This window comes from Oncorhynchus clarkii, chromosome 20 (genome assembly GCF_045791955.1).
Source record: "Oncorhynchus clarkii lewisi isolate Uvic-CL-2024 chromosome 20, UVic_Ocla_1.0, whole genome shotgun sequence".
Lineage (NCBI taxonomy): Eukaryota > Metazoa > Chordata > Actinopteri > Salmoniformes > Salmonidae > Oncorhynchus > Oncorhynchus clarkii.
Window position 1 is genome coordinate 29,184,817 of NC_092166.1, and position 27,754 is coordinate 29,212,570.

Below are 27,754 nucleotides of genomic sequence, written 5' to 3' on the forward strand. Positions count from 1 at the left end.
GAGAACATACAGAGTCTAACTACAAAGTCAAGAGTGGTAAAGCTGAGGACATACGGACATGTAAAAACTCACTTTTAACAAGATACATTTCCTCTCCACATGAACCTGCAGACATACCAGTCACAACGATATGTAATATATAATAGGTAACAATATAAGAGCTAATAATAGGATAGATCATGTCCCGTGCATTTCACTGAGTGTGTATTCAGTCACCCCACTTATAATATACTGCCCCCTTTAAAAGGTCTGGTCGGGAATTACACTTTTGTTATTAAGACTGACCATCTGTCAGCTGACCTTTTTAGAGGGAAATGCACATTATACACAGATGACTGAGCAGAGAAGCCTCAATATGTCAATTTCTCCCCCCATTGGACCCCCAGAATGAGCAGACCCGCCATGTTTAACATGATATACCTCATCAGCTCTTTCTTAGCATCTCTTAAGAGCATCTTGGTCTTGGGGCTTAACATGCTTGCGTCTCCGGAGTAGCTCTGGTTCTCCAGAGAAGCGTCGTCAAAATCCTCCTGCTGAGAGACATATATATAGACCGTACGTTTGAAATGGACCCTTTTCACTATATAGTGCAATACTTTTGACCAGAGCCATGGACCCTGGTCAAAAGTGGCGCACTACAGAAGAAATAGGGTGCCATTTCGGGTGCAGTCTTAATAATAAAGTGTCTTTAAAAATCTGCTTAACCTCTTGACTTCCTGTCTCAGTCTTGAGTTTTGAACATTATCAATGAAAACATCCCACTTATTACTCTTAAAACACAAGCCTAGGGGTTAGGCGGTAAGGCTGAGGTATTACGCTTAAGGATACTTACAGTAAACCATACATCCATTTAAAGTCACATTTCATCCACACGGACAGTATTTATGACGTATATATGTGATGTGAAACATTTACTTCTCAAAGATTCTGTGTTCAGCACCAGATGTTGTCGTCGGTGAGTTAATAACAGTACAAATGTCATGGCCTTTTAAATCAACAACAACCAGGAACACCAGCTGTGAGGAACACTCTCTTTAACAAGAGCTTGTACCTCTCTGTCGTGCATCATTTGTTGTGCTTTGCTGAAGTTGAGAGGCGTGTCCCAGGCGTCTCTCTCACACAGGGAATGGTAGAAGGCAGGGCTGATGTGCACACTGCCGGCCTGCTTGAGAGTGGACTCAGGAGGGGAGAGGGCAACGTCTCCCAAAGGCACCTTGGGTGGAGCATTCACCTCCCGACTTTTCTTCATACTCAGGTCCAGAGTGCCGTTCTCATCCACTTCTATGGGCGTGTCCTTAACGAGAAGAAGTTCACAAGTCAGACTCTGTAACAGTCAGCAGGTAATGAACTTTTTGGAAATAGTCAACTGTCTTTAACAAAAACATACAGGTACGCCAGTTTAATGGGAAATAACGATATGTGGGTTATGAAGATTGAAATTCATATATTTCCATGACATGCCTTAGCACCAACTGCCATGCTTTAAGTGTGCGCCAGTCTGAAAATGACAACAATAATTCCTGCGAGAAATAACTTGAATTGCACCTCAAATACAAATTTACATGAAAATAAGACGCTGAGTGATTATCTAACACCGGGGTAAAAGTGTGGTGTTAAGCCAGCATTAATTCTGTTGAACAAAATAATAATCGTTGATTGGTGTGTAGTTTTTTTTTTTGTGACAGCTGTGTAATCTATCTGTTTTCTAGGACATACAACTAAGATGGCAGCTGGGGGTGCTGGTTTTAGGTCATCACCATTAAAACAAAAATTAAAAAGCTTAATACAGCATACGTTTTCTCACTGACAGATGTGTTACTCATTCTGTGTTATGTGAAATGCTGGGCTGTGTGCTTCAGCTTTATAGGTTTTATAGTATTAAAAGTTTTCCCTCATTTAAATGCCGAAATACGGCCTATAAATGAAACCAATTATTCAACGCATATGTCCCATTAAACCTATCCCCCATTATTTTTGTAACAAAAGAGAGCCTTTCAAATGAATTAAAGGGGATCATTTTCATGGACATTGCAAGCGTGTGTGGCTGTCCATTTTAATTATGTCTGTGATGGTGACATGTCTGTAAGCTAATCTCAATAGCATGAACTTTTCACATTGAGTTGTGATGCATTTTTTGTTGCATTTGCCTCACTGGTAACCTACAGAGATATAACAAACATATGAGTTGCATGGCCCTATACAGTGTACTGTATGCTACATAAGTCCAACGCAGAAGAGCACAAATGATTAAGTTGCTAACACTGTTTTATTCATTCAGTGGGTTGGCACCTGGTACAGGACCACATTCTCAGCTCACCAAGCTGGGTTCTGTACTGTGTAGGTGTTGGAAACCTTGAATCATTTATCTATCAATATTATCTGTCATAAATTACATAATGTAGAGACGGGCCTTGTTTGGGTTTTGAGACATTCGTTGTTATGCTCAACCGTAATGCATAAGAAGGCCAAGTTTCAGTTCAGTTGAGAGTATCATGGTTTTCCACGTAGTGGGCAGGGCAGTTTTTTTTCCCCCCTCTAGAGATTATACAGGATATGCACAAATGGGTCAAGTTTTAAACTAAACTGGTGCACATTTAATAAATCACTGAGATTTTGGTTTTGTGTGAATAAAAGATTTCAGCTAATGAGTCCTTCAGCTGATTGGTTTAATCCACTGAACTAGTTTTATAGGCCATCTGATAGAGACACAGTTGATCCTGGATAATATATTACTAAGCAAAATATATTCTGCCATCTGCAGCATGCAAGACACACTTTCATACAGTTATTCATTTTTCCCTTTTTCCTTTTTTGTCCATTAATAAAATCAAATGCATGACCACATGTTTTACATAAACTACAGAGTCTAGTTGTAATTGAGAAATAAGGGTGTTTGTAACCGCTAGGAAGAGTTTGTGCATGTATTATGACGTCATTTTGTGACGGTAAGGTTTCTGTGGGTTGTTCAGGCACACAAAATTGTTTCTTGAGGCAAGCCGAAGTCAGTAACCGAAGCCTACGCCCCTTCGTCAGTGATTGGTCAACAGTAGGGATTCTTCAGTAAAGTATTTGTTGTCATTCGACGAGAGACGACTCATTTTCATGCACATTTTTTAGTTTAGAAATACTGCACCAAACATCTTAGTTAGAGGTCAAAATTGAGCGACTAAGATCTCATCTGCAAAAAACATCAAAATGAATGACAGATTTCTTCAGTTATCTTTGATTAATTGTGGCTATTTCCATAAAAGTAGAAACTACAGTCTAATTTTAATTGAGAAATAAGGCTGATAGTATTTTTTTCTTTTGATGTGATTATATAAATTTTCTTTTGTGTACATTAAAGCTTTATGGAGGGGAACCTCTTGTTTCCCTGTCACCAGAGACACGATCTCTTTGCCAAAAACAGTCCTTTTGATGTTTCTCCCTTTTTATACACAAATCAGAGTTGCTTTAAAATGACCCCATTAAATACCTTTCCAAGTGGTCTAATTTGATTACCTTTGTGGAGGATGCCAGGGGCCGGCCGGAGATGGAGATGGCCTCCATGTTGCTTCGGTAGCGGGTTGAGAGGTTGAGGATGGCGGTGGTGGCTGCGGTGTCTTGGAGCGCCTCACATCCCGGTTTGTAATGGGTGGGTGGGCTGTGCCGTCCGGGGTCAGGCGTGGGAAGGAGGTTACCAGGGGCACCCAGGAAACCAGTGTACTGTAGAGCTGCTAGATAACAGAACACACATTCAGCAAGTTACACAGAGATACAGGAACAACTGATTATACTCACTATATTATGGTGCGTCGTGCAACCAGCTATACATTTGCTGTCACAGTGTGGTTGCAATGGCATCAGTCTGTGCTTGAATAAATAAAGTCTGTGTTGATAATACAGGTATTTCTTGATAAAATGACAATTCTCTCAGGATCTGACAGATCTGTTCAAAACAATGTTTTTTTGTATTTTTTAAATCATACCAGCACTGACTTTGCTGATAGCTACTTTGTGAAATGTTTTACTTACTACGACTAAGATACGTGGTTGTCCCACCTAGCTACCTTAAGATGAATGCACTAACTGTAAGTTGCTCTGGATAGGACCGTCTGCTAAATGACTAAACTGTAAATGTAAGCAATATTAAACAAGCATGATTGTCTTGTTTACAGGAACCTTGTGAGTGTGTCGCATACTCATAGTTTGGATGTTGTCTGAGCTGGGCTGGGCTGTCATGTATGGGCTGCACATTTGTGGCAGAAGATGAGCGACACATTAAATCAGTTTAATATGGCTTGACACATGCCCCCCCCCTGAATCAAATAAAATGTGCGAAACTCACAGTCAGGGAAGTGTGAAGGAGAGATTTTTTGGTCCTGGTTGGGTGCCATCAGAGGTTGTTTGCCGAAGACCTGTGCATCAAAGCTGGCGTAATCAAATCGGATCTTGCTGTACTTGTCCATGTCCTTGGTGAGGTTGGCTTGCAAGGCGGCGGTGACAGGATGGTGATGGGCGAACCTGTAGCTGTACTGGTTGAACTCCAACTTCTTCATGAGGGGGCCGAGAGGTCTGGTTGGAGAAGAATCCAAGAAGACGAGGTGTTGTTGTTGGATTTGATGAGGAAAGTGGCTACTGTATGTGTCAAATAAAGTCCATGTAAGGAACAGGAAATTGACACTTACAGTGGCAAGAGAAAGTATGTGAACCCTTTGGAATTACCTGGACTTCTGCATAAATTGGTCATAAAATGCAATCTGATCTTCATCTAAGTCACAACAATAGACAATCACAGTCTGCTTAAACTAATAACACACAAATAATTATACATTTTCATGTCTTTATTGAACACACTGTGTAAACATTCACAGTGCAGGTTGGAAAAAAGCACGTGAACCCTTGGATTTAATAACTGGTTGACCCTCCTTTGGCAGCAATAACCACAACCAAACGTTTTCTGTAGTTGCGGATCAGACCTGCACGGTCAGACCTGCATGGTCTTTAGGAATTTTGGACCATTCCTCTTTCCAAAACTGTTTCAGTTCAACACTATTATTGGGATGTCTGGTGCGAATCGCTCTCGAAGTCATACCACAGCATTTGAAATCAGGTTGAGGTCAGGACTGACTGGGCCACACCAGAAGGAGTATTTTCTTCTGTTGAAGCCATTCTGTTGTTGATTTACTTCTATCTTTTGGGTCGTTGTCCTGTTGCGTCACTCAACTTCTGTTGAGCTTCAATTGGCGGACTGATAGCTTTACATTCTCCTGCAAAATGTCTTGATAAACTTGGGAATTCATTTTTGTCGATGATAGCAAGCTGTCCAGGCCCTGAGGCAGCAAAGCAGCTCCAAACCATGATGCTCTCGTCACCATACTTTACAGTTGAGATGAGGTTTTGATGTTGGTGTGCTGTGCTGTGACTTTTTCTTCTCCACACATAGTGTTGTGTGTTCCTTCCAAACAACACAACTTTAGTTTCATCTGTCCACAGAATTTTTGCCAGTAGCGCTGTGGAACATCCAGATGCTCTTTTGCGTACTTCAGACATGCAGCAATGTTTTTTTGGACAGCAGTGGCTTCTTCCGTGGTGTCCTCCCATGAACACCATTCTTGTTTAGTGTTTTACGTGTCGTAGACTCGTCAACAGAGATGTTAGCATGTTCCAGAGATTTCTGTAAGTCTTTAGCTGACACTCTAGAATTCTACTTAAACTCATTGAGCATTCTGCAGTCATCTTTGCAGGACGGCCACTCCTAGGGAGAGTAGCAACAGTGCTGAACTTTCTCCATTTATGGACAATTTGTCTTACCGTGGACTGATGAACATTGAGGCTTTTAGAGATACTTTTGTAACCCTTTCCAGTTTTATGCAAGCCCACAATTCTTAAACTTGGGTCTTCTGAGATCTTTGTTGTTTGAGGCATGGTTCAAATCAGGCAATGCTTCTTGTGAATAGCAAACTCAAATGTTGCTGAGTGTTTTTTTTATAGGGCAGGGCAGCTCTAACCAACATCTCCAAACTCGTCTCAATGATTGTACTCCAGGTTAGCTGACTCCTGACTCCAATGAGCTTTTGGAGAAGTCATTAGCCTAGGGGTTGACATACTTTTCCCAACCTACACTGTGAATGTTTAAATGATGTATTCAATATAGACAAGAAAATGCAATCATTTGTGTGTTATCAGTTTAAGCAGACCGTGCTTGTCTGTTGTTGTGACTTAGATGAAGATCCGATCTAATTGTATGACCAATTTATGCAGAAATCCAGATCATTCCAAAGGGTTCACATACTTTTTTTGTCTTGCCACTGTGCATGCACATTATGCACAACATGCATGTGGAAGAGGTGGTGTTGATTGTGGAAGTAATAGAACACTGAATAATATTGATACGAGGTGGTTGTGAAGGAATAAGGACACGGTGTCGCTTGAATCCTATAATAATATCAACGTCCTCCTCCTGGATTGTGGGATCTGATCTGTATTGTATGTTCACACACAGGCATGTTGCCCAACTAATTCATTTTGTATGAGTAGGCAGTCTGCCTGTCATTTCTCTTCAGGGGAACAAAGAGCTCTTATGCTCTGCATCTCTAATACGGAGAATCCCATGGGACCTTAACCCATTGCTTTAAGTACAAATGACACTGAGAAACCGTATCTGTGATGCTTTGCTAGGCGATATGTTGTCATTCCTTTTACAATACACTGACTGGATAAACTGGACACGATACTGTAAATGTTAACCAACATAGCTCCTGATCTTATATGATATTGATCGTCAACGAGCACAAACACTGTTTTATATCAAAAGGGACTATGCTCTCAGAATAAATGTTTTATAGTATAGTTTTCAATGTCTCATTGGTTTACTGTCATCATAATGTATGTCCACATGCGCTTCAATAATCGTCAACAGTCAAGAGTGACAATACTGCAATATTACAGCTTTAACGTGTGTTATAACATACATTCTCAGTCCATGTGATTTTTACCTGGACAATCGTTCTGGTGCTTGTCTGCATTTGGGGCTCTCCTCTTGAGGTTTGGGGACTTTCACTGCAGCAGCAATGGGGCAGCCTGAGAGACTGGGGGAGGAGGATGAATAGAAGGAAATCAAGCCCATTAGTCTGACATTGAACCTGTCTATGTACAGTTTGTCATTTTTTAATAGGTTAGTCCTGCAGGCTGTACCTCCGGTGGGTGCTACGATTGCTGTTTACATGGCCTCTTCCTGTGCACCCGGGAGTAGGACACTTGAGGACGTTTTCATGCATGGCCAGGACTGGGGACAGACGGGAGAGGAGAGGGCCAGTAGGTGAAACAGTAGGGTTAGTAGAAGGAGAGCTGTACTGTACATCAGTGGTGATTATACATCAGTGGTGAATATACTGCATCAGTGGTGAATATACTGCATCAGTGGTGAATATACTGCATCGGTGGTGAATATACTGCATCAGTGGTGAATATACTGCATCAGTGGTGAATATACTGCATCACTGGTGAATATACTGCATCAGTGGTGAATATACTGCATCAGTGGTGAATATACTGCATCAGTGGTGAATATACTGCATCAGTGGTGAATATACTGCATCAGTGGTGATTATACATCAGTGGTGAATATACTGCATCAGTGGTGAATATACTGCATCAGTGGTGAATATACTGCATCACTGGTGAATATACTGCATCGGTGGTGAATATACTGCATCACTGGTGAATATACTGCATCAGTGGTGAATATACTGCATCACTGGTGAATATACTGCATCAGTGGTGAATATACTGCATCACTGGTGAATATACTGCATCAGTGGTGAATATACTGCATCACTGGTGAATATACTGCATCAGTGGTGAATATACTGCATCACTGGTGAATATACTGCATCGGTGGTGAATATACTGCATCAGTGGTGAATATACTGCATCACTGGTGAATATACTGCATCAGTGGTGAATATACTGCATCAGTGGTGAATATACTGCATCAGTGGTGATTATACTGCATCAGTGGTGATTATACATCAGTGGTGAATATACTGCATCAGTGGTGAATATACTGCATCAGTGGTGAATATACTGCATCAGTGGTGATTATACATCAGTGGTGAATATACTGCATCAGTGGTGACATCATTTAGAGTAGGCATAGGAGTCATAGGAATGCCAAGAGTTAACAGAATTAACAGACTTGAAAAGACAGGAAAAGAATCAAATTGAAAACTATGGGCATACATTCTGCTTGTTCATTTCTTGACCATTTTATTCAATTAACACATTGCTTATGTAGTGGGATCAGACAGAAACCATGGTTATAGTGCACAGATCCTTTGAAGACACAAGCATCTCCAACTAGCACTGTTGCCATTGTCAGTGCACTGTGTGTTGGTTGCATAATATAAATACCTTAGTGGAAATAAGACTATAACTAGAAAGCGCAGATATTTTTTTCAGAAAACATTGTCATTGTTGGAGTTCCACTCGGTATCCTTGGAAACTTTTATTTTCTGTACATATTTTCCAATTAGTTTGCAGGTTTTTGTCTATTTCTTTTTTTGAATACAGAGTTAGTAACTCCTTTGATTTGCAAACACTGCCTCTGGTCTAAGAGCACATGCTTTCATATTGAACAAAATGTAATTGCTTTTTATGTTCCTTTTGTAACATCAGTGTTTAATGTTTATTATGTTACATTTAAATGACTAAATCACAGCCAATAAAAAAAGGCCTTTTCAATATTCAGAAATTAGAGGTAAACTCCAACTTCCTAGGTGACAACAAGTATTATTTTTCTATTTGCATGATTTTATAAATGGAAAATGTAGAGATGCCCTTCAATCAAAGAGTTTCTGCACCTACAGGTCTTCATTTGACCACCTTGTTGCGGGAAATGTTAAACTTGCAGTGCATTTGAGGTTCAAAAATGTGAAAGTAATTTCCACTTTCAAATTTCAGACTTGATTTTCCCTTACAAAAAAGGCATCAACCCCTACAGAAATGGCCTTCATCATAATCCACATGTCCTGTTGTTCCAGGATTATTGTCCTGCTGTAGCAAACTGGCTCAAATTAAGATCCTACATCTGTGTTTGATAACTTCATGATTTCCTCCGAACATCAGAACTTATTTCATGATTGATCACAACATCTCATTCCATTGTATTCTATATGTGTGCGTGCTTGTGTATGTATGATGTATACAGCAGGTGTCTACGTGAGTGACTTACTCTCTGGGGGAACCCTGACTTTGTGGGGACAGCCGGACAGACTCCGGTGGTGGGGGTACAAACCAGTGACATGACCAGTTCCATCACACCCAGGGGTGGGACACCTAATGTCCTTCTTGTCTGGCCGTGGAGAGTCTGGGAGGAGACAAACAGCAGGAACTCTTTGATTTATACATAGACATTCACATATGTCACACATACTGTACATAGGCATACATAACGGCACCTTTAAGAATGTTGCAGTATCCTTCTTGACATGCTTTATAACCTTCCTTACCACACAAACAAAGAGTAGAACAAAGGTAATAGTTCATTAAAAAAGTATTTTGGAAATATTGTCTTAGCTAATGAACCTAGTTTAATTTGATTCAACTTGTAGAGGTTCTCTTGCATGAATGTTCCTCGAAAATGTGTTTTAAGTGAGTTTCTGGGAATTGCTAAGTGGAAACGCACTTAAATACCGAAGCTACAGCGCTATAGATATACATAGATATGCAGTAGCTACATAGAAACATACAGATTGCAGGACAGTATCATGCAAAGAGCTAGACACTTTTTTTTGCAAAATGCTTCTTTTAATCTGTCATTTTAGTTAAGGCTTCCAGTTCAACACAGGGCATTCATTTCTTAATGCCCATCCATCGAAAGATTACATCTGGGATTACACATTAGGCTTCAGTCATTTGAAGAATCAGTGGAAAACATGAGGGGTACTTTGGGTGGATTTAAGAGTTATGGTCATGGTTAAATATCCAGTTGATTCCTATCAAAATCCAATTTTCTGAGTAGTAGCAATTCCATCAGAAGATTTTTTGTATTTTTTATTTTAGTCTGTTTTTGTCTATTACTTCATTTGTTGCCAAAATGTTTTTAGTATTTAAGAGGATTTTTACCCTCCTCCTCCCTCCGATTTCCCCCTCAGAATATGGTTATTTTATTATTTTTATGTTTCGAAGAGCCTCATTATTAAAATCACAAGAGGTCTGATACGTACTAGATAAACATGCATCATCATGTCTGCTGCGTACTTCTTTTATGCCCACTACTCTTCATTACAATAAGTGCAATATTCACTGTATGTGGTTCTATTGTGCTCAAGTTTCTGAAATAGTACCCAAAAAAAAGCAGAGAAAGGGCTAAAAGAAAAGGGTCCTTCCTCTCTGTCACCACGTTGATAAAAACCTGTTGTGAAAAAAAAACATAAACCTGATAATAGCAAAAATCTTGAAGTGACAAAGAAATAAGACATATTCAAATCTATTATCCATACCTTTGCATCCATGATAGCTCACCCTGGAGTTTACATCCAGTAGCCTTTGGTGCCTCCTCTCATTGGTCATCTGCTCCAGTAGGAACCTGTCCATCTCTCTGTAGGCGTTGTGGATGACATGCCTCTGCTCTGACTGCAGGACCATGGCCTGCTCCAGGAGGCTTAGGTTCACCCTCCCTCTGTCCCTGTCTCTGTCTCCTCTGTCTCGGTCCATCTCCAGGCCCAGCGGTCTCTCCATCTCTTGCAGGCCCAGCGCCCAGGCCTCCAGCTGGGGAGGCCTCTCCACCTCTGGCTCCCCCTCACTGTCCTCCTCACTGGGGTAGAGCCGCAGGGCCCCTGCCTGGAAAGGGCCTACTCTGCCCATGTTGTACCCCCTCAGGTCCGAGTCAGGATTGTCCTCTCTCATGTGTTGGTGGCCGTTCCTGCCCAATGGGTGTCCTTCTCCGGTGGTGGCTTTGGAGGGGCTCCTGATGAAGCCGTTGGAGCCATTCACCCTAGCAGAATGAGACAGGGACAGAGGCTCCCACTCTGCTTTCCGACTGTCCCCGTACGGGCTTTTACGTGGCGAGGAACTGCAAGTCATACTAATCCTGTCCTGACTTTGGTCTTCCTCTTCTTCTTGGTTTCGTTCCTCCACCTCTTCATCTTCCAGAGTTTCCGAGGCTGCAACCTCCTCATGGAGAGAGTCATCAGTCACCACTTCAGACCATCCAAAGGAATCATGGGGTTTTGTTATTGAGTCCTGGCAGCCATTTTGGTTGGGCACTTCATTAAGCGTATCTTGGCAACCATCTAAGAAACAAAGTAGGAGCAAAGAGAACAAAGAATGAGGCTGTCAGTTTTGAATCAATTGTTCACGTTAAGGCCATGCTTTTCCGAGAACATTTGCCTGGGCAGAGAGAGTAACAATTTGTATGTCCCCATTTGAGCTTAGTTAGAATGTTTAGCAGAGACATTCAACGCACATTTCATGACAGTTTCCATATCTTGAAAATGCATGTCTTGTAGTTCAAATGACTGTTAAGAGGATTGACAAATCAAATATGTAATGAAAATAATAATAGTATGGACGGGACAGCAACTGCAAGATTATGCTGCAATTCCTCAAGTACGTCAGAGATAATACACGGGACACTTATTTTGGCTAGTTGAACATGAAACCTAGAGATAAAGAAAAAGATTGTCTTCGTCTTCTTTAAAATCTCCAATCAGAATACAACAACTTGATATGGATTAAGACGGACCAGATTACGACAGAGATTTAGCCTACATCGCTTATGACACTGGACATCAGTTTTAAGTAGTTATTAGGTGTAAGCTAAGCAGGGCTTTATGATTTTTTTTTTTATATTAACATGTAGTCGTTCGCATACAACTCATTTAAGAAACCATATTCATTATGTAAGCATAAGAACCAAGAAAGTGGCGAAAATGTCCGTAAAAAATATATAAAATAAACATTCCATTGTTTTCCTCTTCCTTTCCTTTCTTTAATTTAAATGTTTTCAATATGTCATTATGTGGAGTGGACCTAGTAATTTATTTTTATATCGATTCTTTACTAAGCTTTTAAATTGTTTATCAGGGGACATTTTTATTGACATATCAAAATATTCAATGTATCCCAAGACTGTGAGTAATGGTAAAATATTTGACAATTCATTTTCTGGTTTCCAGCTTAGTCAATTTAAGTGGAACTGACAGGAAAGCTAGGCCTCTTAGTTCCCCAAAATGCATTTTAAATGACACTTTATTTTAGTAACACCCCTGATTATATTAATATTAACTCATGGTCAATGATTAACAATGGCAAGCTATCATCTGGATTGATTCGATAAAATCTCCTTTGATCCTCCAAATCATTTAAACTTATATTCTGTGCTAAATCTCTTTGGCAAAAGGCCATAAGGGTTTTTACTTCATAAATCATAAGTAGGCTGTACTGTACTGAGTTGATCTATCCTCTTAAGTGGCTAGACGTCATGGACCAAACTAAAAGTAGCCCACAGAGAATGGAATGAGAGGGATCCAATAGGTTGATGATAGATTTGGGAATCATTTAGGATGCGTATAGGCTACGTAGGCTTGTAAGTGGATTCCACTGAGGAGGATATAGGCATGATCAAACAGATACAACTCGTCATTATAGTCAGGCCACAGTACAAAACATAATCCCACAAAAAAAGAAAAGCTGCTAAATGCAGGAAGTGTTATCTGGAAACGGAGCTATGGCAAAAAAAAATAAAAGAAACTGGCTTTTGTTTTGAAGCGTATGATTTTAGGTTGTGCAAATGTAGGTAAATGTATTGAGTGTAATAGAGGACAGGTCAAAACATACCAGCACCAGAGCAAGAACTTGAATGAAATAGACTTGGTGAAACTCCTTTTTTAGATGCAACCCCACAAAAATATCAAGCTGGATTTTGCAATGCAAATTGTGGCTAATAACCTCTTTGTTGTTAGAGGCACTTCCTTTCGAAACAGAAGCATTACAAATAGCAGCCTGGCCAAAGAGTAAAAGTCAGTTATGCTTAGCTACAATTAGCAGAGCAGACGAAAAAAAGTGCTTATTTTTGCCCAGATGGATGACACACAGTGAGAGAAGTGCAGTGGAAAAGAGACTGCACTTGGATCCCTCCTGTGGTTTGTGTATTGGAACAGGTGAACAGTTTGTACTCCAGAATAGCCATTACCGGCGCTCTGCAGCAGGGTTGGAGCTTGGCTGGAGCTGAACGCAATGCGGCTCGACCAAATGAGAGGCTCATTTTCCCCTCTTTTCGCTATGAAATGCAGATATGAACGGTATCCCCACTGTTACATTCTTATTGCTTGTTCTATCCACTTGAACTGTCACAATCTCTTCACATAAAATAGCCCCAGACCAGACTGTGACAAAATGATATTGACAAATGTATGTAGATCTATGTTAACCACTCAATGTGCAGTCATTTGTTTGTGTTGCCTGACTTTTGATACATGTTCACTGTATTTTATAGGGCTTGCTGTTGGTAAGGGCCCTATTTTTATTTTTTTTTATTTTTTAAATACACTTTTCTTGATTAAAAGGTTACAATGCAGTAGGAAAGTAGTGGTGACAGAATACAGACACATAAAAGCTCTGCTTGAAACGCAAACAGACCAGGAGGGAGGTATATGAACAAAGAAAGTTATCCGAGGGGGGTAAAAACGGGATGGCAAAGCTAGTGCAAAAAGGGTTACGATAATTGTAATGTTATATGAACCCCAGAAACAAATAAATTCCATTTCCAATGAATCTGCACAATTCATTGAGCTACTCTCTTGGTCCATTTAACTACCCACATGTGTACTATAATGAGCTGTAGACATTATGCCTAATTATGTATATTTGGACTGTGTTAGAGGGCCTAACAAAAGCTTTCGAAGGGGACAATTACGTTTGTTGCTTAGTTACATCGTTAAAACTATACCAAATAAGTGCAGATTATAGTGGGTGAGAATGCATGTGTAAACCATGGATATTGTGGCCAAAATGCTCAAAATTCAATTCATTAGGAAATAGAAATGTTTTGCTTTTGGAGGGGGACAATGTTTTTAAATGAAATAAACACAAATATTTTCTTATGTCATCGAGTACGTAGCTTGGTCTTAGTATCTCCGGACAAATGAGCACCCTATGTATTCTATTCTATTGTATCAGTGACATTGTTTTTTATAAGAACATGTTTAGGCAATGCCAATGTCCTCCTTCAGAAGGGGAGCTGGTTCTTTTAAGATGCAGCATCAGCTTGTGTCAATAATCAATCAATGAAGATGAGACTCAAAACAGAAGGGCCTCCGGCAAACACGATCATAATGTTTCAATTCTCAGTGTTTTCAACCTATTTTTGAATGGCTTTTCTGGAGGACAAAAAAAACCAAAAACACATCGGACAAAAAGAAAATGAGAAGTCCGAGATCAAAAAAAGTGGTGTAAAGCCACCCCCCCCCCCACCCCCCAAAAAAATCATGAAAGATAAACTTCAATCTGAGGATGTGAGACAGACACAACTTATGTAGACCCAGCAGTGTCGTCTTTCACTTCCAGTACATAATGACTATGGGGTCTGGCTGATGCCGGGCCCTAAAAGGCAATAGAGAGGGACGGAAATATGAATGCAACAGATGGGATTTTAAAATTCAGCGTCAATTGTTCATCAAAACAGACAAAACAACAGGACATCTGTCTACCTGCTGGAGTGTCAATGTTCCTCAGCTCTTCTTTGTCCTGTGACTGTGCCAGGTCCTCGTTCTCCTCCTCGCAGCACGCCTGGCTGGGGCTGTAGTGGCGGGGCCTCATCAGGAGAGACTTTCTCTTGTTGACGGGGGCGCCCTGCACCCCTTCCTGGGCGAGTCTTTTCCTAGCAGCCATAGACCCATATGTGCTGTTGTGGGGGGATGGATGAATGAAAAGAGCAACGGGGTCAACAATGTGCCATAGCCGCTACTGGGGTTCATCTGAAAAATTTGAACTGCAAGTGAACCTAAAATGTAACATTGTCAGTTTATTCACCAATTGTATTTTGCGGGACTCAGTAAGTACAAGTCTCATTTGTAGCTATAGTGAAAAAAGGTCAACATTAGGATGAAGAAACTGTATTTAGCTGAGATGATGAACAAACCCCCCAATATACCATTAAAAATGATGTACGTAGAAACAGTGAAGAGCTACGGGGACAAATTTAATTATAACCATTATTATCAAGATAAGAGCATGGCCAGCATACCACATCTACTAACAAAGGATGCCTATTTCACTCTGTATTGTAAGAACATAGAAACCTGGGGTGAATTAGAGGATATCTGTAAGGGTTTATTTTCAAAAAGAGGCCATGAACTCTTACCCGGGAGCCTGGGTGATGCATTCAACTGGAACTGGAAACAGAAGCAGAGGCAGAGGTATGTCAGGTAAATAGTCATGTTCACATTTCCTCTGTGGAGTGACTCAGGCTCTGCATCTGTCTACTTGGGAAACATTATCCTGGTCAAGGCTACTGATCTAGTAGCTCCACCTTTTGGATAACCAGTCGGGAAGGAACACTGTGGCCTACTACTTACTGTACCCTCGTGGTAGTGGGGTGTTAGCCTAGCATGAATTTGGAGCGTAATCTAGCAGATTATCTATAAAAAAGAGTTAGTGTTACTTGTCAAAAAATATGTTGCTATATTTAAATGTTTTACGATTTAAAAAAAAAAGCTTTCTAATATGAACAAAATTATCGCAAAGATTCCCTTTATATTGATAAAAAATCCACTCCCCCAATCCACTGTAGATCATCCTCCTGACAGCTTTGACAACATGATCTGAAAAGGCAAATCGATTTTCCCAGAGGGCCATGCAGCACAGATGCAAATCTCATTCAGCGGTCCACCGTATTCCCATGAAGCACAACTCCATAATACATTTTCCAGATGTAGTAATGGCTCTGGTGCCACCAACCAGACTTCAGAGGCTTGGAAAACTAGCATAATGGCATCGCCTGTCTAGAGGTTTTCAATCACACTATATATATGCACTCCTTAACTAATTTGAGCCACTGTTCCAATTTGATGAAGTAATTCTCCATCTGAGTAATGTAATGGCAATGCAGTGCTCTTCAAATTGGGAAGATCATTCGTAAAACTGACAGTTGTAAAGTTGGATTGCTGAACTGATACCCCCCTAGACCCCCACAGCTCTATAAGTGGAATGTGTGTGAATAGCTGAAGCGCTCGGTTACTGCTATTGATGTGCTTGCCTGAACATGGTAAGAGTTGTTGAAGCTACTCACCTTTGCCACCGTTGCATGTTTGAAGTGTGTTATCCTCTCCTTCTGAATCCATCTGCAAACAACGAACACACTATGTATCATTATGCATGTAACACTCACTTTCTATCAAAATACACATTCTGTAAATATTGACAACTGGGACTGAAATAATGATGTTAACATTTTATCAGCAGATGCTGGATCCATTTAATGTTTGAGAGCCCTTGACGTCAGTGGTTGAAGTTTATTTGAAATTATTTTGACCGTTCCTATCTACAATAGCCTATGTTTCCCAGAACATTGATGCAGTTACGTGCAAATTATCTGTGGCATTTAATTGGTGTAGAGTCACGAAAACACATGTAGCATGTCAAAGCAAAATACCAAGCTAAGGTGAAGTTAAAACAAAACAAACCAACTTTGAGGTGGGAAGAATGTAATAATGCAAAATAATGACATTAAAGTGCAGGTGGTAGCATACAGACAGACAGTAGTGTGTTTAGACCAAAATAGTTGTTCAAATCAATCCACTCTCCCTCGCCACCATACGTGTGGATCCCAAATAAAACCTATTAAAGGTAATTATTCCTGGCTGATGGCGGTGTATAGTGGTCACAGGCCAGTGAAATCTGTGAGTCACAGGATACGCTGTTACTTTTCCTGGTAATGGGAAACATGACTCCTCTCTCTGGTTTGCTGTTGTGATTGAAGGCACTGACCTGTCATACATTTATAATAGGGGAGCAGGTGTGGCAGTGATGAACCTTAATTTCCTTTAATAAACCTTTTATGTGCCACACTCTTAATGCCACGCCGGGCCCTCAGAGGACCTGCTCATAATAGGTTCATTACTTTTGATTACTCGGGGCCCTATTGAAACAAACAACTACCCAAACACTATAGATGACATTCTGTAACAACTAATGTACCTGATTAGTTCATTACACTTTTTCCAAAGAGACACACACACATGCAGGCAGACAAACTCCCTCATTTTGTAAGCGTTTATAGATACTGTGTATGTGCTACAGTGTCTACAGTAATACAAGTACATTTCATATTCAGATAGCGTAATTGCTGTATTAATTTCACAGGTTGACAAATATTTACAAATGATGCACCTCTGCATTATTGAGAAGCAACACTCACATGATGTAAATCTACTTGTTTTCAACAATGTTTCATAATTTAACCTCTTGTACCAGGACATTTAATAAGTCTTGGTACATAAAACATTTGGATTCCTCTTTCTTACAAGTCAAGCCACAATATCATGTTTCATGAAAACACTAAAAGCGTTATGGTAACAAGAATTGAATATACTAATGCTCCTATCGATATTAGATCCCTGATGACCTTGGTTCTGACACTGAGGAGTACGTACACTATTTCACTGATCATTTGTCAGTAGATCGTTCTTTTACAAATGCAGTCAATATGTTTGTGAGCGTGTTCAATGATGTACTGTACTCCTTCAAATGCCCGGATCTAGCAAACGACCTGTATTATCGGAGGGGAGACGAAGGAACCGATCGAACCATTTATGTTCAAGCATTATAGCTTCTGCTACATGAGCAGCACAAAGGTTCTGAGAGGGTATATAGAGGATGGGCTTTTGGCACCCATTTGACAACAGCTACCGTTGGTCCTTAAACTCAAAACTGTAGAGCTGTATCTAATTCTGCAGAGGAGGAATCGGAAGTATGGTAATGGGGCAGCTCCAGTAGATGTTTAAGGGTATGAGAGAGAAGTAGAAAACTCATGCAGACAGGGTGGGAACGCATGACGTTCAAAGAGAATTTACATGGGCAGTACAAATAGAGACATGCCATTCAAAGAAGGCCTCGTTGGTATTTAATATTTATTACACTCTCAGGCTGTGATTTGTTTGTGTCATATATTCCTGACATGCCACAAAACTGTATGACATTTGAAATGATGACGGCTCTTTGGTGGTCATTGGTCAATACAACATCTGTCCCGTTTCTTCACTGTTGACACTATGAGAATTTTTAAAGAGGCTATCCTTAAACAAAGCTGTCCGGACATTGTTATGGTTTCAGCTAGCCAATTTGGACTCGTAAACTGGGAGGCATGGTAACCTTCAGCCTACCTTAAACCTTAAGTAAGATACATTACTTATTAGTTAAGTGTTGTGGTATAACAACAAAGCAGCACATTCAGCGAAGCTGGCTACACATCCCTGCATATGTAAAACAATATCTGAGTCTGTGATTTCACAGGGGTCAAAAGGGCATTGACATGACACTGCTAAACATGCTGCTCATTCCAAGACATCCTGGCTACCACTTCCATTAGCCTTAGAAATACACAACTATATCCGTTCACAGGTAAAGTGAATTGGTAAAATACAATGTTTTTTTTCCCCCAGGACATCCAAGAGCAGCATGCTATAATATCCAAATGTATGTTACGTGAACCTATTACTAGAAAATATATACTGAATAAAATGTAAACGCAACATGTAATGTGTTGGGCCCATGTTTCATGAGCTGAAATAAAAAAAATCCCAGAAATGTTCCATACACACAAAAAGCTTATTTCTCTCAAATGTTGTGCACACATTTGTTTACATCCCTATTAGTGAGCATTTCTCTTTTGCCAAGATAATCCATCCACCTGACAGGTGTGGCATATCAAGAAGCTGATTAAAAAGCATGATCTTTACACAGATGCACCTTGTGCTGGGGGACAATAAAAGTCCACTTTTGTCACACAACACAATGCCACACATGTCTCAAGTTTTGAGGGAACATGCAATTGGCATGCTGACTGCAGGAATGTCCCCCAGAGCTGTTGCCAGATAATTTAATCTTAATTTCTCTACCATAAGCTGCCTCCAACGTCGTTTTGGAGAATTTTGCAGTAAGTCCAATCGACCACGTATAACCATGCCAGCCCAGGACCTCCACATCCAGCTTCATCACCTGCGGGATCATCTAGGAGTGGGTGGGGAGTATTTCTGTCTATAACAAAACCCTTTTTGTGGGGAAAACCTCATTCTAATTGGGCTAAGCCCTCTCAGGCCCACCAAAGACTGCCCTGCCCAGTCATGTGAAATCCATAGATTAGCACCGAATTCATTTATTTCAATTGACTGATTTCCTTACATGAACTGTAACTCAGTAACATCTTTGAAATTGTTGCATGTTGCGATTATATTTTTGTTCAGTATATATACAAATATATTATTATGCCTACCTTTGTTTGCAGTTTTCTGGGCAATATATATGACGTGCTGCAAGGTCCACGCAGTCCACCTTGGTTGATGTGTGCACAATTGTTGACTTGTTTCAGGATGTGAGTGAGAAATTCATTCTCTGTAAAAACAAATATATATATATATATATTTAAGCATTAAGGCATGAGGGGGTGTGGTATATGGCCATTATACCACGGCTAAGGGCTGTTCTTAGGCACGACGCAAAGCGAAGCATTCAGGGCTCAAACCACCCAGTTTATAAATATATATGTATATATATATATATATATATATATATATATATATATATATATATATACCTTTAATGCAAATAAATAAATGAAAGGATAAAACAAAAAGTGGAGTGGAACGATACAACTTTAGAACTGTTGTGAGTTATCTCACCGAAATGCAATATTTTCAATGTTGTATAGTATCAACTTACCATAGTATATTTAAGCAATAAGGCATGAGGGGTGTAGCATATGGCCAATTTACCATGACTAAGGGCTGTTCTTATGCACGATGCAACACAGAGTGCCTGGATACAGCCCTTAGTAGTGGTATAATGGCCATATATCACAACCACCCGGGGTGCCTTATTGCTATTATAAACGGGTTAAAAAAGTAATTAGAGCAGAAAATATAAATGTTTTGTCATACGTGTGGTATACAGTCTGATATACCACGGATGCCAGCCAATCAGCATTCAGGGCTCAAACCACCCAGTTTATAATGGATAATGAATTACCGATAATGATCATGCTATTCCAAGCCTCACTGCTAGCTAAAGGTTTCTGGTCATGATAGACATACATGGTGAGTAACGTGCAGTCAGTCTGAGATGGTGGGGAGCAGGAAACACGATAATACCTCACATTGTGGAATGAAGGAACAAGATGCAAATTGATTGCTTGACAGAGATTGAGCGCAGTCTAATTAATACAAAACATCCAAGAGGGAAAACAAGGATGAACACAATGAGTACATTAAGCCTCTTCACTTCACAGATCTTATTACCAGAATTATTTATTTCTGTTAGCTTTGAAAAAAGAAAAGAAAAGGAAAAACCGAAAACATCATCTTAATTAAGGCACTCAGAGCATTTCCCCTCTGGAAAACAAAAGGGGGGGACTCTGGGAGACATTAGCATAAGAAAAAAGAGACTCACTACTATTTGAGGCAGGCCGATGGGTTTGTCGTCTTCTGAGTCATATTCCTGCCCCTCCCAACAAAGATAGACAAATAACGTCTTGCTCTCGGAGGACTATTTGCCCATGTGTGGGGCAGATTTCTCTAGGGATACTGAGTTGCCTAATGCCTGATGCTCAGGGTTTCTATGTGATTCTCTATGTGCTAATCTGGCTGCTTTGCTTGCTGTCCTTGGGCCCAGCCCAATCCCCATCCTAACCCCATCTGCTACCTTTCCCACCACAGAGGAGAGGAGAGAATGGGACTGACTGACTGGGACTGGGACTGGGAGAGGAGAGGGCTTCTCAGTCCAAGCAGTCATGAATAACCATGGCCTCATCCACTGTTTGGAGAGGGGTTGAATGGGGACCGCTTATCCATTGGATATGTTACTTAGGATCCAACTGTGGTTTCCCCCTGCTCTAATCAAAGGGAGGTGAATAATATAACATAAATGCAATCAAGCCTATATTGTTCATAATTATTGTTCACCATAGCTGTACATACTACAAGTGGGGAATATACATATGATTACAGATATGAGGTTATTTGCTTGAATTCAACTTCAAAAGGTTAGCCATTGACAAGGCAATGCAGTTTTTCCACATATTGTTGATATTGAAGGAACCACCCCTGTTGCCACTTATGCTACTATCTACAATGACTACTACTACTTACTACGACTGGGATTACTACTATTGAGGTTGATTACTAAGACACTAACGGTACACCTGTACGTCGCCATCTACACAAGTGGTGTTGTTACTATTTTTGACCCATCCCAACAACTGCTGTACTGCTACTGATCCAACTAATAGGGATATTCATGAGTACAATAATCATCATCATTGACCTTGAGTCATTGAAATGTCCCCTTGTTCCCAGCTTATCCCTGCACTTGGGACACCCTCGTGTAATTAACATAGGCACTATTGTGATAAAGTCCAACTAAGTCAATGACACTGGCGGCAAATCATTTAAAAACCAATACAACCTTACTGTCGTGCAAGTAGTATTTCAAAGACCACGAAAATTAATTACATTGTTTACATTTTCTTCAGATTGGGGCAGAGGCAAGATGATAGCCAGGCAAATGAGATTACACCAAATAAGATGTTTGAAATGTCAGCTCCCTAACACTCCACCCAACCAACTGTTATGATTAGATTACACTTTTAACATAATTACTGTCTAAAGCTGTGTGTGGAGACAATGCATAAATAACGAACGGGAGCTCTATCTGAACCGATACCTATCCTTTTTTCCCCCCCTCGCTGAGCCTTTTCTCTTAACCTTTCTTCAGCAGTATCATTTTGAATTATGGGGATGGGTAGATGCTCTGCACAAGGTCACTGTTCAGTTCAGTTCCCCCCCACCCCCCCATCTCCCCACCTCCCCACCTCCTGTTTTTGTTTCCTCTTCCAGAGGCAGACTATACGAACGAAGGGTTAAAACTGGAATGGATTTAATTATGGAATGAATGGAATTATAATGCGCCTGCAGCAAGTTTTCCTCCTTATTTATTAAAGCAGCTGATGGGCCAGGTTTGATGAGCCACTTCTGGCATAATTGAGTCATCACACAAAGAGGGTTCATCGCATTCAGAGTGGTTTTATCAGCAGCAAACAGACCTGATTACTGGCAATTACACTCTGATCTATGGGAAGGAGAAAAAAAGGCGAAATGTGCGGTGTAACTTCTGTGATTATAGTTTATCCCAGGGAAAAAAAATGTCAGATTCATTTTACATGCTAAGTGTTTTCTTTTTCTGCATAATAAAGAGCAAACGGCAAGAGATATCACAATTTACTTTAATATTTCCTTGTAATGAACGTCTACGTGTATATGGCAAACGGATCATAATTGTACATGTAACATGGGTTTTTGTTATCCTCTACTATGCTTTGAATCAGCAATATGTAAAGTGTTTTTTTTTTTTTACAAAAAAAAAAGGTACTCTTTACAATAATGGTGGTCGCTTGTGTGCAGAGAGTGATATAAACCTTGTCAGCGGAGAGCCAAATTGAAACGTTATATGATGGTAAGGAACACAGAACTCCTTTCACCACCTTTCATTGACATGCAAATGAATTCATAGTGAGTTAATCAAGCCCTGCTCAGAGACTATTTTGATAAACAAGTTTTTGAAAAAAGGATTTTCTATTTGCAGTGCTGTGACCAGGCAGCCATCAGATGCCCTCTGCCTAAAAAGCTAGCAGCTGGACATTAGAATAATAGCTAAGAGACGTTTTAGGAGGGGGAGGGTGAAAGAGAGGAAGGGGGGGGTCTCTGATTTTCCTATTCATATCAAAGCCGGCCTTTAGAATGATAGGGACATTCTCTTTCAGATTTCATACAGATGCATTTGATAAACTCTTGAGAAAAATTGGGTAATGTTTCTATAAAATGCGGCATCTCATATCGTTCCATATTAACAAACGGGTTCCGAGATGTTTAATTATTGGTGACTTAGGATTCAGAACCAATAAAGATATGATTGATCTAAAAACAAATGACCTCGTGAGAAACAGCTCTGTGACAACACCTGCAATTTTACTGAGAATTGTCTTCAGGACTATAGAAGTTCAAAGTATCATACACAGCAGTGGTCTTTGTAACGCTCCCAACTCATCCCATCAAAAAATCCTCACAGTATACCTCTTCCATTGAAAGATTGTATATTCAACACCATGACAAGATGACAGAAGAGTGCAGAAAGTAGAAAAAGTCAAAACAGTAGAGAAAACTGTGGACAGCGACAGCAAGTAGGATAAAGAAGCTACACCGGGTACATGTATGATACAAATGAAGGATATTAATTTCAGCCAGTTTGCTCTATCAGGAAAATAATCCTGCAGCAACAGGAAATGTGAATTATTATGTATATTATAATAAATTGACATATTTGTAGGGGTTGATAGATTTTTTTTGTTAGCGCAAATCAACTCTGAAACTTCAGAGATAGAAATTGCAAACTTTAGGAGCCTTTTTAAAACTCAAATACACAACAAGTTAGCATTTTCTGCTGTGGAGGACAAAGCCATACCTGACTTGCCTAATTCCCCACTATTTCAGTATTGATAATGTAATATACATTCAATGAGAGAGAGAGAGAGAGAGAGAGAGAGAGAGAGAGAGAGAGAGAGAGAGAGAGGAAGAGAAACCGTATGAACAATCGCCAAATTGTAGAACACCAACCCATTCACATAAATAAAGTAAAAGGGAGACAGAACATCTTCTGATCAGTGGACTTTCACTTTTTACACATCAATGTCCTCATAGATGGGCGCTTCCAGACTTCTGAAAGACACTGAGACAAAATCTTGAAGACAACTGTGATTTCAGAAATAACAGTCTCCCATGCAGCCATCTTGGCCGCTAAGCAAAGTGTTTGTGTCTAATGCCAAATTAGTACTTTTATACAAAATTGGCTTCTTTCTTATCACTTCCCCAAGACTGAGAAGCTTCAATAAAGAGAGTGAGGCTCCCCAGAATTTTTAACAGACAATTAGGAGCCTGGCTGGCCAGCCACTATTGCTTCAATGATTTGTTATGATGGCATAACTACAGGGGAAACTCGTTATTGGAGCCAGCTAGCAAGACACCCCATAAAAGAGTCAGACGGTGACACCTGCGCTGAGGTGATTTATAAATCTTGTAATCACTTTCCAAAGTCATCCCAAAGCCTTCCCTTCTCAATTGAGCTAATCTGGACCAGGACCACACAGCCATCGTGACACAAAGTCCAGATTGGTTCTTCTTTTTTCGCCATCGTTTTTTTTTTACTACATTTGGGGCACCTTTGTAGTTATATTATTCTATGAAATACGGCTTTTTAGATGATTTGCAATTATCAAATATCAATCTGAATCAAAACAGACATTTGGAAAATTCAAAAACAGCAGATTGCTTTGTTTTGTGGAATGGTTGGCTACCATGCTAGCTATAACTACCAAAATAAATAATACTCCAAATTAAATGTAGCCTACATTACAGGATTGTACCCATTTACGTTTCTTTTCCAAGGCACAATCCATTAACACAGATGTTATATTAGTTTTGCATTTTTTTTTTTTAAATCATCAGTGAAGATAGATTTTTCAAAACACTAACACAGACTAATTCATTGACAGGTGTTTTGGGGGAAAGAAGTTCCAGCCCGGGTGTCTGTCATCACTACAAAGTAATCCTGGCCATTGTTCCTGCCCAAGGAGACCCTTTTCACGCAGGAGGGTTGCCTGAATGCTACCAGGTGGTCGGCAATTTGGAGAAACGTAGTAACCGTTCAAGCTAATCCCCTTGCCACAAAAGGCAGGTCTCCCATGTCTAGAGGCCTCAGGGTTTAAGGGAAAAGTTTACATAGTACACACACACACACACACACACACGCACCCTATACACACATGCATCCACACCATACACAAATACACACACTGTACACAGCGTTTGTGTGTCTGAAAGGAGCCAGGCAGTGCTGTAGCCTGATTCCTAATCAGATTGCGCTGAAGTGAACAGCTCGCATGGCAGCTGTAGTTTTCCCAGGGTTAATTACCTTTCACTGCTCTCTCTAAATGAGTCAGCTGTTCCTGTCATTAAACAACTCCACTCTATCTCTGCTCCTCTGTCCTGCCCGGTCCTGTCCTCCACACATACACAATCACACACACATACACTCAAAACACACCAACACGAAGACACATATGTATACGCGAATAGACACACACACACACACAACAACAATGCAAACTCTATCCACGTCTTCTCATCCTGCACTGCCATCCAACAATGTTCTGGATATGGAGCCCAAAAAAGACTTCACTTTACTAATGAAGAGGTGGAGTCAACGGAGGCTATTATCCTTTACTTTCAGCTCCAAACATGTATTTATGTTCATGCAGATGGGATGCTGGATTGGGATGCTGAATTGGGATGCTGAATACTAACCCCTCACCCTGTCAAAGGGGGATAATACCAATCTGTCAAGGTCTCATGTTATCTGGCTCCAACACTTACTAAGTGAGTATATACATTTAGAAAGTAAATGATCCCAATAAACACAGACACAACCCACATACACATGCGCAGGTGGACAGACGCACACACATACACACACAGTTTGTGTGTGTTCAGCTCTACTCTCTGATAGAGCTGTGCTGTCATCAATTCTGAAAAATCTCCCAGCTCACTGAGCTCCATGGCTCAGGATGTTGGGGGAGTTTTAAGTGATTTTTGCCACTGTGTGATCCCCTGGCCACCTGGATTACAAACTCTAGTCCTTTAACTCATGCCAGTATAATTCCGTGTTAACTCGGATTTACCTCTGGCATATGAATTCTCAGTCTGCATAAGCTTTGTTTGGAATGAGTAGTACATTAAAAGTATTGTATGCCTTATAGAGATGCCTTATTGTAAAAACTCTTATTTTGCTAGAAAAAAATGCATGAATTCTTATAAAAGCAATTGAGTTATTCTAACGGTGGAAATTAATACAATAGTTTCCATTGACCATTTTACAAATATTGTTCAAAACCAGGAATTACTACAATACCTTCATCCAGTTAAATGCCTGTAACTATGGCAATGTACACATTCGGTGTGTGGTGCAGGCAACCTATACAAGTTGGTCATGTGTTCTGTTAGCCAGGCTGTTTTTGCAGTTTATCATGCTTAACATCATGGTTATCGAAGCGATCGTGATATAAAAGATATGTCTGGAGCAGCCCTAGAGGATCAGAATGAAACATTATCCAACATCTATACAATCTCCTCAAGCACACACACACACACACACACACACACACACACACACACACACACACACACACACACACACACACACACACACACACACACACACACACACACACACACACACTTCTGGGATAGAAGAGTTAAGCCCTGACTATAGTATTTTGTACTTAAAAGGTTAGCAGGGCTGTTTTAGAGTTTTAACCAAGCTTGCCAGATCAGCAGATGGTCCATGATTATGATTATATGCATCAATAAAATGAATAATCTTTAACAAATGTAAATTTGACTTAGCTCCAGGGTTTAATAAAAAAAGATGGACTTTAACCCACTTTGCAGTCTGCCGGCCACACATGATATTTTGATACACTTAAATGATGTAGGATACATAATATACTGACATATATGTAAACCAACCTAAAACTGTAGAGAATACTACTTCTACTGTCCTGTGAGCATAGGACAAAGTCTAAGCCAGAAATAAGTTTAAGTCAGAAAAAAAAAACTTTATGGACGTGAACTGAATACATAGACAGATATTTAGTAACTTTGTAATATTAAGAAATAGCCAAAAATAATGCACTGAAATACACTACCATGTCCCCTTTGAAACAACCTATACAACTTTTATTTTCAGCACTTGGACAGCGCTCTAAAAGAATGAAAGCACACTTGAGTTGGACCAGAGGAGTCACGAAGAAAACACCATGATGTAATGGAGGGGGTTCCTAGCAAGCAAGGAGAGGAAACGGTCTCAACTTAATGTGGTAGCTGGGTCTCGTCCTCTATCACATTAGCCAATATGTCTGGAAGTGAAAGTCTCCTTAGAAGCTACGCTAACCTTTCATGAATCTACTAATCTGTTGAGAGCATTATTTACTCTGAAACTAAAAGCTCTGCGTTCACAAAACAGACACAGATATACTCACTCACTCACACGTAGATACACAGACACACAGACACGAACATTTCCGACAGGACAGAATTGTTCGCCTGACTTACCATGCCCCTTTTAGCCTTTGTTTTGCCTTTCATAGTAACATCAAGGAGGTGATGGTGTTGAAGGAAATCGGGGGTGGGGTGGGTGGGTAGCCAGGCTAGTCCAGTGTGACACTGCCGCGTGGTGTGTGTGTGTGTGTGTGTGTGCGTGTGTGTGCGGGGACACTGTGATATTCAACGGAGCAGCTAAGCTTTTTTTGTAGCCTTTGTGTCATTCACTTAACAACCAATCTCATTAGCTGGCAGGCTACAATGGGCTGAATTATTTTCTGTGTAAATACACCACATGGTGACCCTCAAGGTAAGACCTCTGAAGGTCTTTTTAATCACATAAAAGATGG

The 27,754-nt window shown here is 40.3% G+C and overlaps 1 pseudogene; it reads right to left on the reverse strand.

Annotated features, from left to right (window-relative positions):
• LOC139376169 (suppression of tumorigenicity 18 protein-like) overlaps positions 1-27,754 on the reverse strand; it is a 50,668-nt pseudogene that overhangs the window by 5,569 nt on the left and 17,345 nt on the right.